We start from the raw sequence: 14,767 nt of genomic DNA, 5'->3' as shown, positions 1-14,767 counted from the left end.
AAGGTGTGTGCAAAGTATTGTGCCCATTGGATATGCTTTGCCTTGTTGATCAAGCATAAAACACCTTTTTTGCCTTAGTGTCATGCACAACCATAAAAAAACATGGTCCTAGGTGAGTTATTCAAACAAGTACTTATCGGATGGGGGCTCCACTTTGCACATAAGTTTGTTTCAACTAGGTTGAGGTGCTTGCAAAGTATTTTCACCATCGGATATGCTTTGCATGGTCGATCCTGCATTATCCACCATTTTTCCGGTAGTGATATGCACATCCACAAAAAAACACGCCCTTAGGAATGTTGTCTGACCAAGTACTTATCGGATGGGTGTGCCTCTTTGACAACATTTCAATACCGCCTAGCTTAAGGTGTAGGAAAATTATTGTGCCCACCGGATATCCTTTGCATGGTCGATCGAGCATTAAATACCATTTTTGCCTTAGTGTCATGCACATCCGTAAAAAAACACGCTGCTAGGTGTGTTATCCGATCAAGCACTTGTGCGATGGGAATGCCACTTTGCATGTAAGTCAATTCCACCTAGTTGAAGGTGTGTGCAAGTATTGTGCCCTTCGAATATGCTTTGCATTGTCGATCAAGCATAAAACACCGTTTTTGCCTTAGTGTCATGCACAACCAAAAAAAGACACGGTCCTAGGTATGTTATTCAAACAAGTACTTATCGGATGGTGGCTCCACTTTGCATGCAAGTCCGTTTCAACTAGGTTGAGGTGCATGCAAAGTATTGTCACCATTAGATATGCTTTGCATGGTCGATCATGCATTATACAAAATTTTTGCGGTAGTGATATGCACATCCGCAAAACAAAAACACGCCCTTAGGTCTGTTATCTGACCAAGTACTTATTGGATGGGAGTGCCTCTTTGAGAACACTCCAATACCACATAGGTAAATGCGTAGGAAAAATATTGTGCCCATCGGATATGCTTTGCATGGTCGATCGAGCATTAAATACCATTTTTGCCTTAGTGTCATGCACATTCGTAAAAAAACACGGGGTGTGATTTTTTGGTGAGCTTTTTGTCATGAGCTTTTTTTGAATTTTCATGAATATTGCGAGCTTTTCATTCACTTGAGAGAGAGAGAGAGAGAGAGAGAGAGAGAGAGAGGGGGGGGGGGTCATGGATTAGGGTGGGTTGAAAATTTGGGTTGTGGTTGTAGTTAAGACGAGAGAGGGGGGGAAGGGGAGATAAAGGAAAGGGGGAGGGATGGGCACATGGGTAAAGTGGCATGGAGAAGGGAGGGGAGGGGAGTTGGAACATATATTTGTTATCATTGTGGAGAACGTAGAGGGGGAACTTATAAGGTATGCAAAGAGGAGTGTAAAGAGGAGAGAGAGGATGAGGAATGTGAAAGTTATGTTCATCTACTAAATGCAAAGGGGAAGGGAGGAACTATGGGAGATATGTTCATTTTAAAAGTGCATAATTTGAAACTTTGACCTCAGTTTTGGATTCCTCGTCGAATTCCGGTCATTTTGAGTACCAACATGGCGCAGACTCAAAATAGGCCCAAAACAGGCCAAAATGACAAAAACACCATTTTTTCAATTTTTATCGGAATATGGTCATGTTGGTACTCAAAATGACCGGAATTCGACGAGGAATCCAAAACTGAGGTCGAAAGTTTCAAATTATACACTTTTAAAATGAACATATCTCCCATAGTTCCTTCCTTCTACTTTGAATATGGACATATCTTCCATAATTTTTTGCCTCCTACTGCCACTCATATTCGCCTCCCCTTGTGCATAGTATACACTCTTCGCTCTTCCACCCCTCCCACATGCTATGAAAATGAACATATCCTATATCCTCTCCCCCTCTTTCTAACCTCCCCATCTTTCTTATAACAAAAACACGTATGGATTTCTAAGAAAAGCTCGCAAAAACAAAGGAAATGGTAGAAAAGCTCACATTAAAAAGCTCACCAAAAGATTTTCCCCAAAAACACACTGCTACGTGTGTTATCCGATCAAGTACTTATGTGATGCGAATACCACTTTGCATGTAAGTCAAATCCACCTAGTTGAAGGTGTGTGCAAAGTATTGTGCCTATCAGATATGCTTTGCATTGTCGATCAAGCATAAAACACCGTTTCTGCCTTAGTGTCATGCACATCCATAAAAAAACGCGCTACTAGGTATGTTATTCGATCAGGTACTTCTCAGATGGGCACTCCACTTTGCACGCAAGTCTGTTTCAACTAGGTTGAGGTGCGTGCAAAGTATTGTGACCATCAGATATGCATTGCATGGTCAATCACGCATTATCCACCGTTTTTGCCGTAGTGATATGCACATCCATAAAAAAACACGCCCTTATGTATGTTATCTGACCAAGTACTTATCAGATGGGTGTGCCTCTTTGAAAACATTTCAATACCACCTAGGTTGAGGCATAGGAAAAGTATTGTGCCCATCGGATATGCTTTGCATTGTCGATCAATCATAAAACACCGTTTTTGCCTTAGTGTCATGCATAACTATAAAAAAACATGGTCCTAGGTGTGTTATTCAAACACTTATCGGATGGGGGCTCCACTTTGCACGCAAGTCCTTTTCAACTAGGTTGAGGTGCGTGCAAAGTATTGTCACCATCGGATATGGTTTGCGTGGTCGATCATGCATTATACTATGTTTTTCCAGTAGTGATATGCACATCCGTAAAAAAACACAACCTTAGGTATGTTATCTAACCAAGTACTTATCGGATGGGTGTGCCTCTTTGAGAACATTTCAATACTACCTAGGTTAAAGCATAGGAAAAGTATTGTGCCCATTGGATATGTTTGCATGGTCAATCGACCATTAAATACCATTTTTGCCTAGTGTCATGCACATCCGTAAAAAAACACGCTGCTAGGTGTGTTATCCGGTCAAGTACTTATGCGATGGGAATGCCACTTTGAATGTAAGTCAAATCCACCTAGTTGAAGGTGTGTGCAAAGTATTGTGCCCATCAGATATGCTTTGCATTGTCGATCAAGCATAAAACAATGTTTTTGCCTTTGTGTCATGCACAACTATAGAAAAACACGGTCCTAGGTGTGTTATTCAAACAAGTACTTATCAGATGGGGGATCCACTTTGCATGCAAGTCTATTTCAACTAGGTTGAGGTGCATGCAAAGTATTGTCACCGTCAGATATGCTTTGCATGGTTGATCAGGCAGTATACAACGTTTCTCCGGTAGTGATATGCACATCCGCAAAAAAAAAAACACGCCCTTAGGTATGTTATCTGACCAAGTACTTATCGGATGTGTGTGGCTCTTTGAGAAGATTTCAATACCACCTAGGTTAAGGCATAGGAAAAGTATTGTGCCCATCGGATATGCTTTGCATGGTTGATCGAGCATTAAATACCATTTTTGCCTTAGTGTCATGCACATCCGTAAAAAAACACGCTGCTAGGTGTGTTATCCAATCATGTACCTATGCGATGGGAATACCACTAAAACACGCTGCTAGGTATGTTATTTGATTAGGTACTTCTCAGATGGGTGCTCCACTTTGCACACAAGTCTCTTTCAACTAGGTTGAGGTGGGTGCAAAGTATTGTGACCATCGGATATGCATTGCATGGTCGATCACGCATTATCCACCGTTTTTGCTGAAGTGATATGCACATCCGCAAAAAAAATGCCCTTAGATATGTTATCTGACCAAGTACTTATCAGATGGGTGTGCCTCTTTGAGAACATTTCTCCGGTAGTCATATGCACATCCGCAAAAAAAAAACACGCCCTTAGGTATGTTATCTGACCAAGTACTTATCGAATGGGCATGCCTCTTTGAGAAGATTTCAATACCACCTAGGTTAAGGCGTAGGAAAAGTATTGTGCCCATCGGATATGCTTTGCATGGTTGATCGAGCATTAAATACCATTTTTTCCTTAGTGTCATGCACATCCGTAAAAAAACACGCTGCTAGGTGTGTTATCCAATCAAGTACCTATGCGATGGGAATACCACTTTGCATGTAAGTCAATTTCACCTAGTTGAAGGTGTGTGCAAAATATTGTGCCCATTGGATATGCTTTGCATTGTCCATCAAGCATAAAACACCGTTTGTGCCTTAGTGTCATGCACATCCGTAAAAAAACGCGCTGCTAGGTATGTTATTGGATCAGGTACTTCTCAGATGGGCACTCCACTTTGCACACAAGTCTCTTTCAACTAGATTGAGGTGGGTGCAAAGTATTGTGACCATCGGATATGCATTGCATGGTCGATCATGCATTATCCACCGTTTTTGCTAAAATGATATGCACATCCGCAAAAAAACACGCCCTTAGGTATGTTATCTGACCAAGTACTTATCAGATGGGTGTGCCTCTTTGAGAACATTTCAATACAGCCTAGGTTAAGGCATAGGAAAAGTGTTGTGCCCATCAGATATCCTTTGCATGGTTGATCGAGCATTAAATACTATTCTTGCTCTAGTGTCATGCACATCCGTAAAACAACACGCTGCTAGGTATGTTATTTGATCAAGTACTTATGGCATGGGTGTGCCACTTGGCATGTAAGTCAATTCCACCTAGTTAAAGTTGTGTGCAAAGTATTGTGCCCTTCGGATATGCTTTGCATTGTCGATCAAGCATAAAACACCTTTTTTGCCATAGTGTCATGCACAACCATAAAAAAACATGGTCCTAGGTGTGTTATTCAAACAAGTACTTATCGGATGGGGGCTCCACTTTGCACGCAAGTCCTTTTCAACTAGGTTGAGGTGCCTGCAAAGTATTGTCACCATCGGATATGCTTTGCATGGTCGATCACACATTATACAACGTTTTTCCGGTAGTGATATGCACATCCGCCAAAAAACACGACCTTAGGTATGTTATCTAACCAAGTACTTATCGGATGGGTGTGCCTCTTTGAGAACATTTCAATATCACCTAGGGTAAGGCGTAGGAAAAGTATTGTGCCCATCGGATATGCTTTGCATGGTCGATCGAGAGCATTAAATACAATTTTTTATCATGCACATCCGTAAAAAAACACGCTGCTAGGTGTGTTATCCGATTAAGTACTTATGCGATGGGAATGCTAATTTGCATGTAAGTCAATTCCACCTAGTTGAAGGTGTATGCAAAGTATTGTGCCCATCGGATATGCTTTGCATTGTCGATCAAGCATAAAACACCGTTTTTGCCTTAGTGTCATGCACAACCATAAAAAAACACGGTCCTAGGTGTGTTATTCAAACAAGTACTTATCAGATGGGGGATCAACTTTGCACGCAAGTCACTTTCAACTAGATTGAGGTGCGTGCAAAGTATTGTCATCATCGGATATGCTTTGCATGGTCGATCACGCATTATACAACGTTTTTCCTATAGTGATATTCACATCTGTAAAAAAACACGCTCTAAAGTATGTTATCTGACCAAGTTCTTATCGGATGGGTGTAGGAAAAAAGTATGTTATCTGATCAAGTACTTATCGGATGGGGGATCAACTTTGCACGCAAGTCACTTTCAACTAGATTGAGGTGCGTGCAAAGTATTGTCATCATCGGATATGCTTTGCATGGTCGATCATGCATTATACAACGTTTTTCCTATAGTGATATTCACATCTGCAAAAAAACACGCTCTAAAGTATGTTATCTGACCAAGTATTTTTACCTTAGTGTCATGCACATCCGTAAAAAAACACGCTGCTAGGTGTGTTATCCGATTAAGTACTTATGCGATGGGAATGCTAATTTGCATGTAAGTCAATTCCACCTAGTTGAAGGTGTATGCAAAGTATTGTGCCCATCGGATATGCTTTGCATTGTCGATCAAGCATAAAACACCGTTTTTGCCTTAGTGTCATGCACAACCATAAAAGAACACGGTCCTAGGTGTGTTATTCAAACAAGTACTTATCGGATGGGGGATCAACTTTGCACGCAAGTCACTTTCAACTAGATTGAGGTGCGTGCAAAGTATTGTCACCATCGGATATGCTTTGCATGGTCGATCACGCATTATATAACGTTTTTCCAATAGTGATATGCACACTCGGGGGGTTCACTATGTATAAACCCTCTATATCACGTGCGTTCAAGGCCTATTTCTAAAATCCCTTATTTGTAAATTTTTCATTAATAAAATGTACCCCTTTTCTATACAAATCTGTAAATTTTTTCCAAAACTATTTAAAATAATCCCTTATGTATATTTATTTCTGTAAATTTTAGAAATAAAAAATATCCTTCTGTTGAACTCACGTGATAGGGTTACATATGATGAGTGACCCCCCCGAGTATGCACATCCGCCAAAAAACACGACGTTAGGTATGTTATCTAACCAAGTACTTATCGGATGGGTGTGCCTCTTTGAGAACATTTCAATATCACCTAGGGTAAGGTGTAGGAAAAGTATTGTGCCCATCGGATATGCTTTGCATGGTCGATCGAGCATTAAATACAATTTTTACCTTAGTGTCATGCACATCTATAAAAAAACACGCTGCTAGGTGTGTTATCCGATTAAGTACTTATGCGATGGGAATGCTAATTTGCATGTAAGTCAATTCCACCTAGTTTAAGGTGTATGCAAAGTATTGTGCCCATCGGATATGCTTTGCATTGTCGATCAAGCATAAAACACCGTTTTTGCCTTAGTGTCATGCACAACCATAAAAAAACACGGTCCTAGGTGTGTTATTCAAACAAGTACTTATCGGATGGGGGATCAACTTTGCATGCAAGTTACTTTTAACTAGATTGATGTGCGTGCAAAGTATTGTCATCATCGGATATGCTTTGCATGGTCGATCACGCATTATACAACGTTTTTCCTATAGTGATATTCACATCTGCAAAAAAACACGCTCTAAAGTATGTTATCTGACCAAGTTCTTATCGGATGGGTGAGAACATTTCAATGCCACATAGGTTAAGGTGTAGGAAAATTATTGTGCCCATCGAGCATGGTCGATCGAGCATTAAATACCATTTTTGCCTTAGTGTCATGCACATCTAGAAAAAAACACACTGCTAGGTGTGTTATCCGATCAAGTAGTTATGCGATGGGAATGCCACTTTGAATGTAAGTCAATTCCACCTATTGAAGGTGTGTGCAAAGTATTGTGCCCATCAGATATGCTTTGCATTGTCGCTCAAGCTTAAAACACCGTTTTTTGCTTGAGTGTCATGCACAACCATAAAAAAACACGGTCCTAGGTGTGTTATTAAAATAAGTACTTATCGGATGGGGGCTCCACTTTGCATGCAAGTCTAAATCAACTAGGTTGAGGTGCATGCAAATTATTGTCTCCATCGGATATGCTTTTCATGGTCGACCACACATTATACAACGTTTTTCCTATAGTGATATGCACATCCATAAAAAAACACGCCCTTAGGTATATTATCCGATCAAGTACTTATGCGATGGGAATGCCACTTTTCATGTAAGTCAATTCTACCTAGTTGAAGGTGTGTGCAAAGTATTGTGCCCATTGGATATGCTTTGCATTGTCAATCAAGCATAAAACACCGTTTTTGCCTTAGTGTCATGCACAACCATAAAAAGACATGGTCCTAGGTGTGTTATTTAAACGAAGTACTTATCGGATGGGGGCTCCACTTTGCACGCAAGTTCGTTTCAACTAGGTTGAGGTGTGTGCAAATTATTGTCACCATTAGATATGCTTTGCATCGTTGATCATGCATTATACAACGTTTTTCCTATAGTGATATGCACATCCGAAAAAAACACGCCCTTAGGTATGTTATCTAACCAAGTACTTATCAGATGGGTGTTCATCTTTGAGAACATTCCAATACCACCTAGGTTAAGGCATAGGAAACGTATTGTGCCTATCATATATGCTTTGCATGGTCGATCAAGCATTAAATACCATTTTTGCCTTAGTGTCATGCACATCCGTTAAAAAACACGCTGCTAGGTGTGTTATCCGATCAAGTACTTATGCGATGGGAATGCCACTTTGTAGGTAAGTCAATTACACCTATTTGAAGGTGTGTGCAAAGTATTGTGCCCATAGGATATGCTTTGCATTGTCGATCAAGCATAAAACACCCATTTTGGCTTAGTGTCATGCACAACCATAAAAAAACATGGTCCTAGGTGTGTTATTCAAACAAGTACTTATCGGATGGGGGCTCCACTTTGCATGCAAGTCTGTTTCAACTAGGTTGAGGTGCGTGAAAAGTATTGTCACCATCGGATATGCTTTGCATGGTCAATCATGCATTATACAATGTTTTTTCGGTAGTGATATGCACATTCGTAAAAAAACACGCCCTTAGGTATGTTATCTGACCAAGTACTTATCGAATGGGTGTGCCTCTTCGAGAACATTTCAATACCACCTAGGTTAAGGTGTAGGAAAAGTATTGTGCCCATCGGATATGCTTTGCATGGTCGATCGAGCATTGAATACCATTTTTGCTTTAGTGTCATGCACATCCGTAAAAAAACACGCTGCTAGGTGTGTTATCCGATCAAGTACTTATGCGATGGGAATGCCACTTTTCATGTAAGTTAATTTTGCCTAGTTGAAGGTGTGTGCAAAGTATTATGCCCATTGGATATGCTTTGCATTGTCGATCAAGCATAAAACTCCGTTTTCGCCTTAGTGTCATGCACAACCATAAAAAGACATGGTCCTAGGTGTGTTATTTAAACAAAGTACTTATCGGATGGGGGCTCCACTTTGCACGCAAGTCCGTTTCAACTAGGTTGAGGTGTGTGCAAAGTATTGTCACCATTGGATATGCTTTGCATCGTTGATCATGCATTATACAACGTTTTTCCTATAGTGATATGCACATCCGAAAACAACACCTACTTATCGGATGGGTGTTCCTCTTTGAGAACATTCCAATACCACCTAGGTTAAGGCATAGGAAAAGTATTGTGCCTATCATATATGCTTTGCATGGTTGATCAAGCATTAAATACCATTTTTGCCTTAGTGTCATGCACATCCGTTGAAAAACACGCTGCTAGGTGTGTTATCCGATCAAGTACTTATGCGATGGGAATGCCACTTTGCAGGTAAGTCAATTCCACCTAGTTGAAGGTGTGTGCAAAGTATTGTGCCCATAGGATATGCTTTTCATTGTCGATCAAGCATAAAACACCCATTTTGGCTTAGTGTCATGCACAACCATAAAAAAACATGGTCCTAGGTGTGTTATTCAAACAAGTACTTATTGGATGGGGGCTCCACTTTGCATGCAAGTCCGTTTCAACTAGGTTGAGGTGTGTGAAAAGTATTGTCACCATGGGATATGCTTTGCATGGTCAATCACGCATTATACAATGTTTTTTCGGTAGTGATATCTCAGGGGGGTCACTATGTATAAACCCTCTATACCACGTGCGTTCAAGGCATATTTCTAAAATCCCTTATCTGTGTAAATTTTTCATTAATAAAATGTACCCCTTTTCTATACAAATCTGTAGATTTTTTCCAAAACTATTTTAAATAGTCCCTTATGTATATTTATTTCTGTAAATTTTAGAAATAAAAAATATTCTTTTGTTGAACTCACGTGATAGGGTTACATATGATGAGTGACCCCCCCGAGAGTGATATGCACATCCGTAAAAAAACACGCCCTTAGGTATGTTATCTGACCAAGTACTTATCGAATGGGTGTGCCTCTTTGAGAACATTTCAATACCACCTAGGTTAAGGTGTAGGAAAAGTATTGTGCCCATCGGATATGCTTTGCATGGTCGATCGAGCATTGAATACCATTTTTGCTTTAGTGTCATGCACATCCGTAAAAAAACACGCTGCTAGGTGTGTTATCCGATCAAGTACTTGTGCGATGGGAATGCCACTTTGCATGTAAGTAAATTCTACCTAGTTGAAGGTGTGTGCAAAGTATTGTGTCCATCGGATATGCTTTGCATTGTCATTCAAGCATAAAACACCGTTTTTGCCTTAGTATCATGGACAACCATAAAAAAACACGGTCCTAGGTGTGTTATTCAAACAAGTACTTATCGGATGGGGGCTCCACTTTGCACGCAAGTCTCTTTCAACTAGGTTGAGATGCATGCAAAGTATTGTCACCATCGGATATGCTTTGCATGGTCGATTATGCATTATACAACGTTTTTCCTGTAGTGATATGCACATCCGCAAAAAAACATGCCCTTAGGTATGTTATCTGACCAAGTACTTACGGATGGGTGTGCCTCTTTGAGAACATTTCAATATAACCTAGGTTAAGGTGTAGGAAAAGTATTTTGCCCATCGGATATGCTTTGCATGGTCGATCGAGCATTAAATACCATTTTTTCCTTAGTGTCATGCACATCCGTAAAAAAACACGCTGCTAGGTGTGTTATTCGATCAAGTACTTATGCGATGGGAATGCCACTTTGCAAGTAAGTCAATTCAGCTTACTTGAAGGTGTGCGCAAAGTATTGTGCCCATAGGATATGCTTTTCATTGTTGATCAAGCATAAAACACCGTTTTTGCCTTAGTGTCATGCACAACCATAAAAAAACACGGTCCTAGGTGTGTTATTCAAACAAGTACTTATCGGATGGGGGCTCCAATTTACACGCAAGTCCATTTCAACTAGGTTGAGGTGCGTGAAAAGTATTGTCACCATCGGATATGCTTTGCATGGTCAATCACACATTATACAATGTTTTTTCGGTAGTGATATGCACATCCGTTAAAAAAAAAAAAAACACGCCCTTAGGTTTGTTATTTGACCAAGTACTTATCGAATGGGTGTGCCTCTTTGAGAACATTTCAATACCACCTAGGTTAAGGTGTAGGAAAATTATTGTGCCCATCGGATATGCTTTGCAAGGTCGATCGAGCATTGAATACCATTTTTGCCTTAGTGTCATGCACATCCGTAAAAAAAACACGCTGCTAGGTGTGTTATCCGATCAAGTACTTATGTGATGGGAATTCCACTTTACATGTAAGTCAATTCTACCTAGTTGAAGGTGTGTGCAAAGTATTGTGCCCATCGGATATGCCTTGCATTGTCATTCAAGCATAAACCACCGTTTTTGCCTTAGTGTCATGCACAACCATAAAAAAACACGGTCCTAGGTGTGTTATTCAAACAAGTACTTATCAGATGGGGGCTCCACTTTGCACGCAAGTCCATTTCAACTAGTTTGAGGTGCGTCCAAAGTATTGTGACCATCGGATATGCTTTTCATGGTCGATCATGCATTATCCACCATTTTTGCCGTAGTGATATGCACATCCACAAAAAAACACGCCCTTGGGTATGTTATCTGAGCAAGTACTTATCGGATGGGTATGCCTCTTTGAGAACATTTTAATACCACCTAGGTTGAGGCGTAGGAAAAGTATTATGCCCATCGGATATCCTTTGCATGGTCGATCGAGCATTAAATGCCATTTTTGCTCTAGTGTCATGCACATCCCCGTAAAGAAACACGCTACTAGGTATGTTATTTGATTATGTACTTATGGTATGGGCGCTCCACTTTGCATGTAAGTCGATTTCACCTTGTTTAAGGTGTGTGCAAAGTGTTATGCTCATCAGATATGCTTTGCATTGTCGATCAAGCATAAAACACCGTTTTTGTTTTAGTGTAATGCACAACCATGAAGAAACACGGTCCTAGTTGTGTTATTCAAACAAGAACTTATTGATGGGGGCTCCACTTTGCACCCAAGTCAAGTTAAACTAGGTTGAGATGCATGAAAAGTATTGTGACCAATGGATATGCTTTGCATGGTCTATCATGCATTATACACCGTTTTCCCCCCCAATGATATGCACATCCGTAAAAAACACGCCCTTAGGTGTGTTATCCAACCAAGTACTTATCTGATGGGCATGCCTTTTTTCAAACAAGTCAATACCACCTAGGTTGAGGTGCAAGTAAAGTATTGTGCCGTTCGGATATGCATTGCATGGTTGATTGAGCATTAAATACCGTTTTTGCCTTAGTGTCCAGCACATTTGTAAAAAAACACGATCCTAGGTGTGTTATCAAATCAACTACTTATCTAACCGACACACCACTTTTCATGAAACTCAATAACATCTAGGTTGATTTGGGTGCAAAGTATTGTGCCCATCGGATGTACTTTGCATGGTATATCACGTATTAAACTCCGTTTGTGCCTTAATGTCATGCACAATCATAAAAAAACACGCTTTTAGGTGTGTTATCCGACCAACTGCTTATCATATGGGTGTACCACTTTGCATGCAATGCAATAACACAATTGTTGAGTCTCATTCAAAGTATTGTGCCCATCGGACATGCTTTGCATTGTCGATCAAGCATTAAACACTGTTTTGGCCTTAGTGTCATGCACAATCGTCAAAAAACGCGGTCATAGATGTGTTATTCGACTAAGTACTTATGAGATGGGCATGTCACTTTGCATGTAAGTCAATAATACCTAGGTTGAGATGTGTGCAAAGTATTGTGACAATCGGATATGCGTTGCATTGTCGATCAAGCATAAAACAACATTTTTGCCTTAGTGTCATGGACAACTAATAAAAAACATGGTCCTAGGTGTGATATTCTAAAAAGTACTTATCGGATGGGGGAGCCACTTTGCAAAAAAGTCAATTTCAACTAGGTTGATGTGCATGCACAATATTGTGTCTATCGGTTATGCTTTGCATGGGGGATCACACATTATACACCGTTTCCCCCTAGTGTTATGCACATCTGTCAAAGAACATGCTCTTACGTGTATTATCATACCAAGTACTTATTGAATGGGCGTTCCACTTTGCATGGAACACCATACCACCGGTTTTGAGGCACGTGCAAAGTATTGTGCCCATTGGATATGCTTTGCATGGTAGATTGAGTATTAAATACCGTTTTTGCCTTGGTGTCATGTATAGAACCGTAAAAAAACACGATCCTAGGTGTATTTTTCAAACAAGTACTTATCGGATGGAGATGCCACTTTGCACACAAGTCAATACTGCCTAGGTTGAGGAACGTGCAAAGTCTTGTGTCCATTGGATATGCTTTGCATAGTCGATCGCACATTATACACCATTTTGTTCCTAGTGTTATGCACAATCGTCATAAAATACATTTGCAGGTGTGTTATCCAAACAAGTACTTATGGGATGGGTGCACCACTTTGTATGCAAGTCAATACAACCTAGGTTGAGGCGTGTACAAAGTTTTGTGCCCATTGAAGAAATGTAGATGTGATAATATTAGCAAATTCTCGGTATGTGTATATGTGTGTGTGTGTGGCAAACAATTTTGATACAACAAAGTAAACACCTAGTGCACAAATTATGCACTTCATACCTTGAGTATTGTGTCAAAATAAAAGCCAAAATAAGCTTGTTGATGAGGATAAATATGCCCTTGAATAAAAGCACAATTGTTGTATGACCACGATAGGATCGCTTTGACACCTGTGATTTTGCCCACATGTAAGTTTGCAAATAGTATAAAAAATCGTATGATAATATATTAATAGTTTGCAAATGTGTATGGAAAGTGAGTAATGGGAAGTGGAAGTGGGAGTGAGGAGGGAGGAGTGGAATGGGAGAGGGGAGGTAATAGGGGTGTATGATAATAAGTATAAAAAATAGTATAATAATATATTAATAGTTTGCAAATGGCAAGTGAGTAATGGGAAGTGGAAGTGAGAGTGGGGAGGGAGGAATGGAATGGGAGAGGGGAGGTAATAGGGGAGTAGGATAATAAGGGAGTGAAATGAGTGAGGGGAGTTAATAGGGGATGAAAAAGAGGAGGGTGAGATGGGGAAATATGGGATTTTGGGAAATGGGAGGAGTATGGGACGTGGTGGAAATGTGGGATGGGAGTGGTGGCAATGGGGGAGGAAGAAGAAATGGATGGGGGGAGTGCCAATGGAAGATTGGGATGAGGGATGGGGGTCCAATGGGAGAGGGGGAGTAATGGGAGCCAATGGGAGAGGGGAGGAATGAAAAGCCAATAGGAGAGAGGGGAGGAATGGAAAGCCAATAGGAGAGGAGGAGGAAAACCTAGTTTTTCTTATATATAGTCTTCCTTCTTCACTCATTCTCCCCTCATTTCATTCATTGAAGCAAGAAAGCAAGGACGACCAGGAAGAGCAAGAAAGCAAGAAAGAGCAAACTTACAAACTTTTTCCAGGTACTTGTAAAATTTTTTTAATTAATTCTTTATCTAGATTTTTTTTTTAAAATTTGAAGAGAGAGAAAGAAAGAAAGAGAGAGAGGAACTAGAGAGAGAGAGAAAGTTTAGAGAGAAGGAGAGAAGCCTTAGAGGCTACGGCCTCCAGGAGGAAGAGGGAAGTGGAGGGGGGAGAGAGAGGCAGGAGGAAGAGGGAAGTGAAGGGGGGAGAGAGAGGGAGGAAAGGAGGGAGGGAGGAGCAACGGAATAGGGGAGGGAGGGAGTGGAGCGGGGGTAGGGAGGGGGGGGAGGCAGGGTAAGGAGTGGAGGTAGGGGGAGGTGGGAGGGGGGCCGGTGGGGTAGGGAGGCAGGAGGGAGGAGCGAGGGTAGGGGGCGGTGGGGTAGGGGGAGGCGAGAGGGGGGAGCAAGGGTAGGGACGGGGGGAGTGTGGGGGTTAAAGGTCACTGTGACTTTACCCCAGTTATGTACAATACTCAAACACATATATAAATGAATGAAAAAGAAGATTAGGGTGGTTCTGCACCCACCAAAACTTGTATGGCTCTCTGTTTCTCTCTCTCCCTCTTTCGTTCTTGCTTCCATTGAGAGCACTCTCAAGTGGTATCAGAGCCTAGGTGATCTAG

This window comes from Dipteris shenzhenensis, chromosome 10 (genome assembly GCF_047967505.1).
Source record: "Dipteris shenzhenensis isolate YYH24624 ecotype China chromosome 10, Dip_SZ_1.0, whole genome shotgun sequence".
Classification (NCBI taxonomy): domain Eukaryota; kingdom Viridiplantae; phylum Streptophyta; class Polypodiopsida; order Gleicheniales; family Dipteridaceae; genus Dipteris; species Dipteris shenzhenensis.
This window is presented reverse-complemented; position numbering follows the sequence as displayed.